The sequence below is a fragment of the Dipodomys spectabilis genome, unplaced genomic scaffold, assembly GCF_019054845.1.
Source record: "Dipodomys spectabilis isolate Male_0828 unplaced genomic scaffold, ASM1905484v1 ptg000177l, whole genome shotgun sequence".
Classification (NCBI taxonomy): domain Eukaryota; kingdom Metazoa; phylum Chordata; class Mammalia; order Rodentia; family Heteromyidae; genus Dipodomys; species Dipodomys spectabilis.
In genome coordinates this window covers 1,307,343-1,319,583 of record NW_024870854.1, presented here as the reverse complement: position 1 = coordinate 1,319,583, position 12,241 = coordinate 1,307,343, and positions in this window count along the sequence as shown.

The window sequence follows — 12,241 nt, the reverse complement described above, 5'->3', positions numbered from 1 at the left end:
CCATTTCCTTCTCCATTCTTCTGCTCTACTCCCTTTAAGCCCAGCTCCTTATTTAAGACTTATTTCAACTTCATGGTATTTTGTTAAATATCTCTGCCTTTGGGATTGGGCTTTGTGCTTGCCACATCCTCACTTCCATGTTTGAACTACATAAATGAGGATATTTCTCTATATTTCTAATCTATGAATGGCTGAGACAGGTCTCCTTTACTATTCACCTTCTGTCCTAAATTTAGAATTGGACCTTCAGGACCATCCAATAGAGCTTTTTTCTTCTCTACACACTGTAGATGGAAGGAAAATAATTTCCATGCTCTCAACACTATGCTATCCATCATTAATTTCCATCACTTATCACTTCAACAGTCTAAATTTAAAGTCATGTTTTTGCATTATATCCACATAGTTTAAGTGTAATTTACCTAGCATTGGAAGTTTAGGGATGATTTTCAATTTTTGATGATAGAAGCAGGAGTCAGTTTAAATTATGCAGATTCCACTATGTAGTGAGCCCTGTAGTCTTCTAAATTTTCAATAAATTTAGAATTACTTTTTATTAATAATTGAAAAGGTTTTATTTCAATATTTGGAATGCTGTCGCAATTATTTAAACTCTTTCACATTTAGAATGAACTTTCCCCCCTCCAATTTCCCCCACTACTTCAGGTTAAGTCTCCTTTGGCTTTAGTGTTTGAGAGGATGAGGGTAAATTGATGAGGGTAAACAGAAAGATGATCGTTACTCAGATATCTCCTTCCTCTTCTGTTTCTGCTATTCTTGTTGAGAGGAAGACTGGAGCAGGGAACAAGAGTAATGCTTGGGTAAGGTAGCATTCCTGGCATATCAGTTATTGTTTCTGAGAATCACTTAAAATTGTGTACTTTTGCCTTCTCTGTAACAGAAACCTAACTGTGGCTTCCTTCGTGCAGGAGTAAGCACACTAACAGGTTATTACATGTAAATTGGTATTTTATACCAATTTATACATGTAAATTGTTATTTTATTACATGTAAATTGGTATTTTATATATTATATATTTTATATAAAGGCACTGATTGTTCAACAATACCTTAGTGAGGAGTAGAAAATTCTACTCAGCTCCCCCCTCCTTTCCTCTTCATCCTTCCCCTCCTCTCCCCTCATTTACCCTCCCTTCCCTTCTTCTTTCTTTGAGGGTCTCTCCTCCATATTCATCCCTATCTTCTCTCTTTTTCTCTTCCAGTAGCAAGTGATTTGGTTTATCTGACAACACGTAAGTAATTGAAAAAATATGTTTTCTCCTCTTTTTGTGAATATTTATTCTTAAGAAGTGAGTTCTAGCAGAGCACCAGTGGCTTACAGCTAGATACTAGGTAGGTTCAAATTTGATAATTGCAATTCGACGCTATCCCAAGTAGATAAACCTAAGAGATTCTTCACTTGTAGTAAAAGGAAGAAGTGAAGGTGTGGCTTAGGTGGTATAGAGTAAACATTCAAAATTAACGCCAAGATTGTTAGGTTTGTAAAGAGAGTTTGAGTAAGAACCACACCATGCACGTGGTATTCAGGTAAGGGGTAGGTTTATTCATCATTTCGGCTGGCACCAAGCTATGTTGGCCCTCCATACAGCTGGGAAAGGCCTGGGCAAGACCTGGGAAAGAAAGCAACTACGCCTGGGGTAGGCCTTATCTAGGGTATGGGTGGAAAAGATATGGTGACATCAAATTCAGATGTGACCTCTTCCAGGTGTGCCAGTTGCCTAGGTAATGCAGGTACTAGGTAGAGACTTTGCTGCAAGGAGGGTAGAGTCTGCTTGCCATCCAGGAGCAGACCTTACATTCCAGCCTTTTAGTAATCATGAAATAGGGCATGGATTCTCTCTGGCTACTTCCTGCTAACAAGGGGTGGGAAATTAGGAGTAAAAGGCTAGAATTTTGTTCCCTCCCAGAGAAGGCAGTGAGCTGCAGCTGTCCCTTAGTGGGCGTGAGTCCATAGATGAAGTCTGGAGGAGACAAGTCTCTTGGATGAAGTCTGGAGAAAGTCTCATGAGGCATTGAGGGTCTGGAAAAAATATTAGAGAGCAAATAAATGGCAAGAGGAAGGATTTGGGGCTGAAAAATGTTGGTAGAAATGTCCCTATCTGGTGACTAGGTAGAGGAGAATTCAGGTAACAAAGGTAAGAATGTAAATTCTTTTCCAGGTAAGAATGTAAATTGTTTTCCAGTTAAAAGGTAGACAAGTATGGACATTAGATGGGCAGGCTTCTTAATATATTGACCTCCCAGCTCTGGTTAATTTTGAAAGGGCAGGCACAATGTGGCTGATATTACATCATCTCCTCTTACTTCTCTCCATGGTCCCTTGTTCCCCAGACTGGCTGAGTCTAGGTGCTCATTGCTAGGATGCTTGTATTATTTAGTATTCATAGAGATTTAAACTCAAGGTCTAGACACTGTCCCTGAGCACTTCTGCTCAAGGCTGGTGCTCTACCACTTTGAGTTACAGTGCCACTTCCAGTGTTTGACTGCTTAGAGTTAAGAGTCTTCAGCCATGCTTCCAGCCTGACTCTTTGCAGTTTAGTTGGGAGTGAAGTCTTAGGGATTTTTCAACCCAGGCTGACTTTGAATTGCAATCTTTGTCACAAAAACCCTTTATTATTTCCAATTAAACAACAAGGAGATCAAATAGAATAATTAGAGCTTACTTGGTCGTTAGAGCTTACTTTGTCGTTATCAAGAATTGACCAAGAAATATTCTGTAATGACAAAACTCATTAGATGTGAGAATTTTAGCATTGATATGCCCAATATTTTAGAATCACGTGCTCAGCATTAGAATATACAACATAAAACAAAAAAGGCAAAACTCAAAACCTAAAATTTTTTACAATAATGTTTAGACATCTTTGCTAACAAAGCACATCAGATGGTTGGGCCTCAGTTACCAGGGTCTGTGAAAAGAGCAACTTGTTAGCAAGGTGCGTTAGAACAGATGATGGAATAGTAGTAAACTTGGTGGAAGGGTATGGGTCAGATGGGGCCAAACTCTTAACCCACCATGTGGGTTAAGGTCAATATGGCAAACTCAAGATGTCGAATTTCTGAAAAATGCAAGAAAGCCTGAACAAATAGATCAAGCCTAGTTTGGCTAGCCTTTGGTAGGAAACCTAGAGGTAGTCCCTGGGACCCAGGCTGCTTCACACACATTAGGGCACAATCAAAAAAGTTCTTGAAAAGAAATGGAAAGATAGAGAAAGTTGGACATGATTAGCAGAGAGCAAAGAGAACCTGAAAGTGAATAGACTTCTGACCATTTACTATTGCAAAGGCAAAAATAGTCTAAAGCTGAGAAGAGCATAAAAAATTAGGTGCTCTGTCTTTCCAGGGAGCGCAGGAGACATTTCAGAGTGGTTTCAAAGCACTGGAGTGACACACAGCTCTCCATTAAAGGCGTAGGAGAGAAAGAAAATTAGTGAGTGAAGGTGGGCTTATCAGATGGAAGTGGCACCCCCACTTACCACTTAGCCCTCTAAGAGGAGTGGCCAAGCAATCAGAGTCAAGTGTCCTTGGCTCCAGAGGTGACCAGCCTTTCAGTTAAAGGCTTAGCAGGTTCTCCGGTGTGGTACCATATCTGGAGAGAGACTGAGCAACAGAGAAGCCTTAGAGAGTAGTTCACTCACCAATGTGTAGAAGCATGGTGGATACAGAGGCCAGCAGTAGAATTGATGCACTCTGACTACAGCAGACAGACCGGTTCCCAAAAGGCCATCAGAACTGTGGTATTCCTCTGAGCAAAAAAAAGGAAAAACAAACAAAACAAAGAAAAAAATGAGAGGAATCCCACTGCCTATCCTGACTTTAAGCCCTTCCCGGGTTCAACCGGCACCATTTATGTTAGGTTTTTAAAAAGAAGTTGCCAAGTAAAAGCCACACCATGCACGTGGTATTGAGGTAAGGGGTAGGTTTATTCATCTTTATGGCTGGCACCAGGCCATGTTGTCCCTCCACGCATCTGGGAAAGGCCTGGGAAAGACCTGGGAAAGAGATCATCTGGTCCTGGGCTAGGCCTTATCTAGGGTATGGGTGGAGAAATGTGTGGCCCCATCAAATTCAGTTGTGACCTCAGCAGATGCAGATGTGACCTCTTCTAGGTATGCCAGTTGCCTAAGAAACACAGGTACTGGGCAGAGACTTTGCTGTGAGGAGCGTAGAGTCTGCTTGCCATCCAGGAGTAGATCTTACACAGATAGAGCTCAAGGCCAGGAGTTCAAACCCCAGTACCAGCGCAATATAAAAAAAATGAGGGCTGGGAAGGTAGCTCAGTGGTAGAGCGCTTGCCTTGCATGCATGAGGCCCTGGGTTTGATTCCTCAGCACCACATAAGCAAAAAGAAAAAAGTCGGAAGTGGCTCTGTGTCTCAAGTGGTAAAGTGCTAGCCTTGAGCTGAAGAGCTGAGGGACAGTGTCCAGGCCCAGAGGTCAGGCACGAGGACCAGACCCCCCCCCCAAAAAAAAATGAGTCCTTTGTCTTTGAAAATGGATATTTCCCCAAAATTCATACCCAGGACTATTTTCAAGGCCAAAGACTCTTTGAAAGGCTTTTTCACATCTTAACCTTATTCTTATGCTTGATTCACATTATGAAAATAGGAGTCACTCTTCACATTAAAAAGTATGCACATTGTTGAACAGTTCTTACTATTTTTAATTTAACGGAAGCATGGGAGAGGAATTCACCTCACTTGGTTGAGTTAGATTTCACTCACTGACAGACATTTATAAGTAAATCAGGATCTGTTTACATGTAAAGAAGTCTATACAGATGGTTTTCTAGGAGAGAGAACAAGCTAGCTGCTGTCCATGTTTGAATCAGAGTTAAGTTTATTCCTATGATATGTCAAAAAGAAGCTCATCTCATAGAACTCTATGTGAACAGCAATTTCAAAAGGTTTAAAAACCCATGTCTATGTTGTGAACAGCCAAATTTTCACAAAAAAAGAGTTTCCTGAGCCAAAATAATATAAGTTAGAGCAAAAGGAACTATGTTAAATATAGTTAATGGGTGAGTGATAGGTGTAAAAGAGTTCTGTAATCACAACTAAACTTTAAATTTTTCATCATGTCCCTAACAATAATCTCCAAGATAGGCCTTGCTAAATCTATCATAGAGTGCTGAGTTTATGCACTTGTCAGTTTTGTTTAGGTTCCAATATATTCTATGGCAGCTTTGTTTGCCAACTGCTCACACCACATGCGGTGTCTGGAAAAACGTGTTGTCTTGCTAGGCACCTAAGGGATTTTTGTGCCACTGTGAATCGTTTTACTTCTTGTAATTATGCCTGTGAATGTGAAGTCCTTTTATGATAAGAATAATAATTTCTGTACCCTTTGTTCCACTAACAAATCTCAGATATTATATTTAGCCAGGCACCAGTAGTTCATGCCTGAAATCCGAGCTACTCAGGAGGCTGAGATCTGAGGTTCACAGTTCAATACCAGCCTGAGCAGGAAATTCCATGAGATTCTTATCTCCAATAAACCACCAGAAAACTGGAAGTGGCGCTATGTCTCAAGCGGAAGAGCACTGGTCTTGAGCTGAATAGCACAGGGACAGCACCCAAGCCCAGAGTCCAAGCCCCACTACTGACCAAAAAAAAAAAAAAAAAAAAAAAAAAAATATATATATATATATATATATATATACACACACACACACACACACACACACATATATATGATGCAATGAATTACATTTAAATATAAATGAATATTTATGATATACATAAATATACTAAATGTATAATATATTTACATATATAAGATCATATTATATCTGATGTTTATAAATATATTTGTAATTAATATCCAAAGAGTACATCTGAAGATTTTGTGGAAAATGTGGAGTTTCTAAAGACTTACTACTGACCCATCATATTTTCAATTATTTTTTCCACTTATTACAATGTCTGGAGTACTAAGATTGAATGATTATGAAACAGAGTAGCTGTTTCATTCCTTATGATTTTGGATTAGAAACATCTACTTACTTGTTATAAAACCTACCAAAATGTGATCTTGAAATCACACTCCACAAACTGGACATATACAACAATTTACCAACTTAACGGTCTAAAACCTTTATTTGAATCCTATATCTCACATAAATTCAGCATAAAGCAATATGTCATAATGTGAAAAATAAATTCTAGATTTCTCACATGCAGACTGTAGACCCAGAAAATAAAATGAATGACCACGGTATAAAAGATGGAACTGATTAAGTTTGTATAAAATAAGAGAGGAGATGAAGAGAAATATTTTGGAGTATATATGTTCAAATACTTTATAACTTAGTATGATGGCATAATAAAAGTATAAAAATAGGATAATGAAATTAATAAAATGAATAAAATTTAGCAAACTAAATTATATGGACATATGTATATAACATAATAAAATACTTTGTGAAATTAATATTAGCTAATAAAAAGACAAAAATTCATTCTAGTTGTTATAGGTTCATATGTTAATTTCCCCTTTTTGTTCAGTTTTTCCCAGATAAAGTAAAAGGAGAAATAGGTTTTGCTCATTTAGAAAGACAAAATTTAAGGAGTCATCCAAATTTAGTTACCAAGATATACACCATTTAACAAAGTGTTTTAAAAATGCAAGCTGAAGGAAATAAATTATTGAAACATCTTTTATAATAAGTACAGAATCTGTATGACTGATTTTTCTACTTTTTTTTAGGGGGGGTCCGGTCGTGGGGCCTGAACTCTGGGCCTGGGCGCTGTCCCTCAGCTCTTCAGCTCAATGCTAGAGCGCTACCATTTGTGCCACAGCACCACTTCTGGTTTTTTTCTTTTTGCTTATATGGTGCTGAGGAATTGAATCCAGGGCCTCAGGCATGCAAGGTAAGCATGCTACCACTGTGGCAACTTCCCAGCCCCATGACTGATTTTTCTTATATGCCAGTTTGCAATACGGCTTGCATGATGGTTTTCTGACTATATGTTTAGTTAGGTCTTGATATTTAGTTAAAGAAATTATGTTCTTTCACATATTCATTTGTCAGATCAAAGAGGAAATGAATTCCATGCCAGAGACAACATCCATAATAATGTTACAGTTGTATCCTGCTACTTTGCCAAAGTTTCATATCAGGTCGAGTAACTTGGGCCTTTTTTGCATGGTGACCATCCTGGGTCAGAATGACGCAGCTGCAAGTAGACCTGACCTTCTATTGCTGAAGGCTGGTGGCTATTAGGGAAACTATAGGTCAACCTGTCAACATCGGGTTGAAATCCCGATCCTGACACCTCCCAATGGCAGAAGATCACAAGAGACTCGTTCCTATGCATAGGAATACCAATTGAAATAGTAGTTCTTGCATTGGTCTAGTCTAAAATTGGTTGCAATAATCCTAGGATGCTGATTCATATTAATAGTTTATTAAGCATAAAAAGAATAACTTTCATATTTTTAGTAGGTTAGTGGAGATAAGAGTCTCATGTACTTTCCTGCCTGGGCTGGCTTCAAGCTGCCATGCTGAGATCTCAGCTTCTTGAGAAGATAGGATTGCTAGGATGGACCACTGGCACCTGCTAAGGATGTTAGTGTGTGTGTGTGTGTGTGTGTGTGTGTGTGTGTGTGTGTGTGTGTGTGTGTGTGTGTTTACTGGGACTTGAACTGAGAGCCTAGGTGCTATCCTTTAGCTTGTTTGCACAAGGTTGGTGCTGTACCACTTGAACTACAGTAGCTCCACTTCACATCTTTTTGGTGATTCATTGGAGTTAAGAGTCTGCCCAGGCTAGCTTTGAAACTTAATTGATCCTCAGATCTCAGCCTTTAGTAGCTAGGATGACAGGCCTGAGCCACCGGCGCCCAGCTGATAAAGGCCTTTCTCCACAGTGGACTGGGAGCTCCTGAAACCTTTTCTTTATTTTTTCTCTCTGAGTACGGGGGCCTGAACTCAGGTTCTGGGCTCTGGTCTCTTAACTTTCCCTCAAGGCTGGCACTCTACCACTTAAGCCACATCTCCATTTCTGGCTTTTGGTCGTTCATTGGCAAAGGAGTCTAAGTAACTTTCCTCCACCCTGAGCTGGCTTTGACCCATGCTCTCTGATCTCAGTCTCCTGAGTATCTAGGATTTACAGGGGTTGAGCCACTGGTGGCATTGGGTAGAAGCTTTTCTTAAGCAAGAATTCTTCACTGCATTTTCCCTGATTCCTCCATGCAAAGGAGGCCGGGTCAGCAGCTGTGAAAAACAGGCTTCCAGCCACAGGAAATGGCTGGGGTCCATGATGAAAAGACAAACTAATCTTCTCCTGTGCCCCATTCTAGGACCCTACCCTCAGCCCTACCTGTGACTCAAGTACAAACCTTGACCCAGCCTTGAATGTTGCCCCAGACTTGTCTGAAGGCACAGAACCTTAATTCCACCCACATCACCTTCACTAGACCACACCTCAGGACCTTTGCACATGCTGTGTTCCTTCTGCCTGAGGCTCTCTGTCTTGTAGCCACATCTTAGAACTCCTGTGGAATTTTGGCACTGGTTATATCACCTCCTGGAGCAAGTCTTTCCTTCCCTTCTCCCTCTTTTTTTATATTGAGTTGCTAGAGATGGAACTTGTGCAGGGTGACTGGTAAATACTCTATATTGGTGTGTGTGTGTGTGTGTGTGTGTGTGTGTGTGTGTGTGCATGTGTGGGCCAGTCCTGGCGTTTGAATTCATGGCGTGTATGCTAACCTATCCCTAAACTTTTGTGCTCAAGGCTAGCACTCTACTACTTGAACCACAGCTCTACTTCTGTCATTTTGCGTGTTTAATTGGAGAAAAATGTCTCATATAGACTTTCCTGTTTGCAATTGTGATCCTCAGATCTCAGCCTCCTAAGTAGCTAAGATTACATGGGTGAACCACCTGCATCTTCCCGCTACCCTACCTCTTATCTATAACCTCAGTCCTCTGATTCCCAGAACAATATATCTCACCAGGTTGACTTTTTTTTTGCCAGTCTTGGGGCTTGAACTCAGGGTCTGGGCATGTTCCTGAGCTTCTTTTGCTAAAGGGTAGCATTCTATCACTTAAGCTACAGTGCCACATTTCGCAATTTCTGTTTCTGTTGTACTGAGGAATTGAACCAAGGGCTTCATGCATGCGTGCTATGTAAGCATTCTACCAATAAGCCACATTCACAGCTCAAGGCTCACTTCTAATGGAAGTTATGAGGGTGAGGTTTATTGGCTTACCCCTTTTGGCATAGAAATTACTGAAAATTTCATATCTTTGCCAAGATTTGGGACCACCCTGTGATTCGGCAATGAGGAATGATAAATGAGTGATAGCCACCAGGCCCCAGAGGTCTAGGCTCACATCCTACAGAGGTATAGAGACTATGGAGCCAGAGCTTTCCACAACTCCTACAGTCTAGGAACTGTAGTCTCCCTGGAGGCAGTGGCTGGTTGCTAGGTGTCCTGATGGGACACCTCAGCCAGGACATAAGGCTTCAGTTCTTAAATGGCAGAGAAGGAGCCTTTGGTCAAGCTGCTGGCTCAGACTTAGTACTCTCTGAGGGCTTGTGCCAGGCTGCCCAGGTTGGGGGGCTGGGCATGGGCAACCTGCTGAATGCCTATCATCCATACACAGATACATGGATTTATTGCCTCCTTTTTATTTGTTGGCAGGTCTGGGGTTGTACTATGAGCTTAGGCCCTGAGCTCCTTTTGTTCAAGGGTAGTGCTCTGCCCTTGAGCCACAGACCCATATGTGTATTTTTTTTTCCTGTGATCTCTTAGAAAGAAGAGTGTAGCAGACTTTCCCACCCTGGATGAATTCAAATTGCCATGCCCTACATCAGGAGGCTGAGGCCTCCTGAGGAGCTAGGATATAGGCAGGAGCCACTGGCACCTTGCTTTCTTCTTGTTCTTTTTTTTAAATTGTAACAAACTGAAATCTTCACAGTGTCATTCCAATGATTTGTATTCGAATTAAACTACCCAGGCCTGGAGTTGCAATTCTAGGACTGCCACCCACAAATGGAGGGAGATCCTGACAAACTCATTTCTATTTGTGTGAATCCTAATGGAATGTTATAAAAGTAATGATTAAATATGCAGTTGATTCACGATTCTATTTTAGAATACCACACAAAAATTATTGGATTTTTGTCTTCCATTCTAGCACCATGTTTTGATTAAGGATATTAATTACTATTTAATTAATGCTTTTGTAAGTATTCAACCAGGATACTTCATTAAATGGAGACATAATTTAATAACTAATAATTGGTAATATATGAGTATATATATATATATATATGTATATGTATATATGATTTAGTATCCTCACAGTCCCTCTCTTGATCACAGGTCCTCAGAACTTCCTGCTCAGTTGCCTGAGGCTGGTCTGCTCAGACTGTGACCCCACTTATAGATTGGTCATTTTAACACCATGGTATGATTGGTCATTCTAGCACCATGGTATGATTAAGGATATTGATTACTATTTAATTAATGCTTTTATAAATATTCAACCAGGATACTACATTAAATGGAGGCATAATTTAATAACTAATCATTGGTTTTATATATATATATATATATATATATATATATATATATATATATATAATTGAATAACTTCACAGTCCCTCACTTCATCACAGGTCCTCAGAATTTCCTGCTCAGTTTGCCGGAGGTTGAACTGCTCAGACTGTGACCACATTTATGGATTGGTCATTGTAGGCCATGAGTTGAAATCCTGGGATGGCCAAAAATTTATCTGAGGTGTAAGAAGCCAATTTTGACAGATTTTTTTCCTTCTTTGCTAAAGTCCTTGGTATCAGCATGATGTATAATCCATATGCTAATATATACTATGTGATATGATGTAATAAAAGAAATGTTATATGTGTAGTAATACTAAATAAACGAGAGTAATAAATGTCATATGCAGTAAACCCATGTATGTAAATAGATCTCATATATGTATATTATTTTTTCCAGTGCTGGGGCTTCAATTCAGGCCCTAGGACCTGGTCTGCATTTCTTGTCTTCAAGGACGATGACCTTTTCCTTTCATCCCCAGTGCCACAGAGTCACACAGACCCGAATTCAAATCCTAGGTCTGCCACAAAAATGGTGCAAATTGTAAGCCAGAGGCTTATTATTACTATTATTAGCCAAGCACAGGGCTTACACTCAGTTCTTGGCATCTATGCCACAGCCGACCCTTGAATCCTCGCATCTGAATTCCAATCTCCGAGGTGGCATAAATATTAAAACAATGAAAAGGAGAAGCATAAAAATAAGAAATTCAAGGAGGCAGTTTTACTTTTTTTTTCCTTTATATTGTGACCATCCTGGGTGTAAATGAAAAGGCCCAGAAAGTGTACATGACCTTCCATTGCTGATGTTTGGAGGACTATTAGGGAAGCCATAGCCAAAATCAGCAACTTAGGCCTGGAGGTGGAATCCCGGGACTGCCACTTATGAATGGAAAGAAATTCTAAGAAACCCATTCCCATATACCTCCCTACGAATGGAATGTTATAATAGTAACAATTAAATTAGTAGTTAGTGTAGGATTATATTATAAAATTATACACAACAATTATACTACATTGACTAATTTTCAATTAATATCTTATTATGTATTCAAACATGATAATTAAAATGAAGGAATAATTTAATTGCCAATAATCGGTAGTAATATTATATATGCAATTTCATAGTATACAGACATTTCTCTCTTGTTTTATACATATACATCTATTTATCTATCTATCACTCTACACATTTATCTGTTCATTCACTTGTCACTCCTGGGGCTCAATGGTAGAGTGCTCGCCTAGTACATACAAAGCCCTGGGTTCGATTCCTCATTAACATGTACACAGAAAAATCCAGAAGTTGTGCTGTTGCTCAAGCAGTTGAGCACTAACTTTGAGCATAAAAGCTTAGGGACTGTGTCTAGAACTTACTCAAGGCCCGAGACTGGCACCAAAAAAACTAAAAAGGTAGAATGTCCTGAATGCAACTATATAAGGATAGGGCTGAAAATACCTCATCACAGAGCAAGCTGGGTGTTTGGTGCTGACAGCTGCCATCTAACCTGACTTAGCCAGAGGTAAACCATTGCAACCCAGCTCCACAGAACCAGATGCTGCTGGCTCGCTTACCCCTGACATCTAAGATACTCGGGGGCTGAGATCTGACACTGGTGGGCTTACAACACAGCCCAGGCCGGAAGTCTACGA